This window comes from Apium graveolens, chromosome 2, assembly GCF_009905375.1.
Source record: "Apium graveolens cultivar Ventura chromosome 2, ASM990537v1, whole genome shotgun sequence".
Classification (NCBI taxonomy): Eukaryota; Viridiplantae; Streptophyta; class Magnoliopsida; order Apiales; family Apiaceae; genus Apium; species Apium graveolens.
In genome coordinates this window covers 30,937,830-30,940,346 of record NC_133648.1, presented here as the reverse complement: position 1 = coordinate 30,940,346, position 2,517 = coordinate 30,937,830, and positions in this window count along the sequence as shown.

Sequence of the window (2,517 nt, the reverse complement as noted above, 5' to 3'; positions counted from 1 at the left end):
GGTACCAAATTCCTAGATTTGGAGTCCCTTTGAGATATCTGAAATTTTTTTTAATAGCAACTAAGTGAGATTCTTTAGGGTCAACTTGAAATCTAGCACATAGATATGTAGAAAACATTATATCTGGTCTACTAGCAGTTAAATATAGAAGTGAACCAAACAAGCCTCTATAACTTGTAATGTCCACAGACTTTTCAGCCTTGTTTAATTCAAGCTTGGTGGCAGTGGCCATGAGAGTTTTAGCAGATGAACATTCCATTAAGTCAAACTTCTTTAAAAGATCATAAATATATTTAGTTTGACTAATGAAAATTCCACCACTAACTTGTTTAACTTGTAAACCAAGAAAATAAGTTAGCTCTCCCATTATGCTCATTTCATATTTACTTTGCATTAACTTAGCAAACTTTTTACAAAGCTTATCATCTGTAGAACCAAATATAATATCATCTACATAAATTTGAACAAGTATTGTAGAGCCATTAACATTTCTAAAGAAAAGAGTTTTGTCAACAGTACCTCTTGTGAAGTAATTATCTAGGAGAAATTTTGACAAAGTCTCATACCAGGCTCTAGGTGCTTGCTTTAGTCCATAGAGTGCTTTCAACAGATAATACACATGGTTTGGAAAATTAGAATCTTCAAATTCTGAAGGTTGGCTCACATAAACTTCTTCCTCCAATTCTCCATTCAGAAATGCACTCTTGACATCCATTTGATAGACTCTGAAATTGGCATGGGCTGCATAGGCTAGAAAAATTCTGATGGCTTCAAGTCTTGCAACTGGAGCAAATGTCTCATCAAAATCTATTCCCTCTTGTTGAGAATAGCCCTTGGCAACCAATCTAGCTTTATTCCTTATGATAATGCCATTTTCATCCATCTTGTTTCTGAATACCCATTTTGTGTCAATAGAGCTCTTGTTCTTTGGCTTGGGTACCAGCTTCCATACCTTGTTCCTCTCAAATTGGTTTAGCTCCTCTTGTATTGCTAAAATCCAATCTGGATTTAATAGAGCTTCTTCCACTCTCTTAGGTTCCTCCTGTGATAGAAAACTACTGTATAGACATTCATCTTGAGTAGTCCTTCTAGTTTGCACCTTAGATGTTGCATCACCAATGATCAATTCAAAAGGATGATTCTTGGTTCATTTCCTTTGAGGTGGAAGATTAGCTATAGATGAGGTTGCCTCAGTATTGTCATGATGTGAGATAGAGTGTTAATTTGGTTGAAACTCCCCCTGAGTTACTGATCCTTTGAAAGGAACTGGAAGTTCTATCAACAGATGAAGTAAATTGATTATCCGTTGATAGACTATGATCAACGGATGCTTCATTATGTACTTCAACAGATGATGCACTTTGTCTTTCAACGGATGCTGCATTACTTCTGTCAACGGATGCTGAGTTATGAATTTCAACTGATGCAGCATTTTGTGCATTATCCAAAGGCAAACTTTGAATCCTTTTTGAAGTGTCTTCTCCATCATTCTCGTCTTCACTATCATCACAATATATCTCAATGTTGTCAAATTTGAGTCCTTCATGATGTCCCTCATCTGTTAGTCCATCAATCTTTTTATCATCAAACACAACATGCACATATTCCATAACAATGTTGGTTCTTAGATTGTAGACCCTATATGATTTTCCAGCAGAATAACCAACAAATATCCCTTCATCAGCCTTTGCATCAAACTTTCCTTTGTGATCAGGTTGGTTCCTTAGAATGTAGCATTTGCAACCAAAAACATGAAGGAAGTTTAAGGTTGGTTTTCTTCTCTTGAACAATTGATAGGGAGTCATGCCTTTTGCCTGATTAATTAGAGAAATATTATGAGTGTAACATGCACAGTTAACAGCCTCAGCCCAAAAATATGTTGGGAGTTTTGACTCTTCAAGCATTGTTCTTGCAGCTTCAATTAGTGATCTGTTCTTTCTTTCCACCACACCATTTTGTTGTGGAGTCCTTGGAGCTGAGAACTCATGCATGATCCCATTTTCTTCACAGAACAACCTCATGGTAGAATTCCTGAACTCAGTTCCATTGTCACTCCTGATATTTCTTACTTTGAAATCTGGATGATTGTTGACTTGCTTGATATGATTGATAATGATTTCACTAGCTTCATCCTTTGATCCAAGAAAGTAGGTCTATGAAAACTTTGAGAAATCATCTACAATCACTAGGCAATATCTTTTCCTTGAAATTGACAATACATTGACTGGTCCAAAAAGATCCATGTGTAGCAGTTGTAATGGTTCATCAATTGCTGATTCAAGATTCTTACTGAATGATGCTCTCTTTTGCTTTCCTTTCTGACAAGCATCACACAGTCCATCCCTTGAGAATTCCACTAGAGGCATTCCTCTAACTAAGTCCTTTTTGACTAGATCATTCATTTTCTTGAAATTCAAATGGGACAACTTCTTGTGCCATAGCCAACTTTCATCTTGACTTGCTTTGCTGAAAAGACAAGTAATTGATTCTGCATCTGTAGAGTTGAAGTCAGCCAAG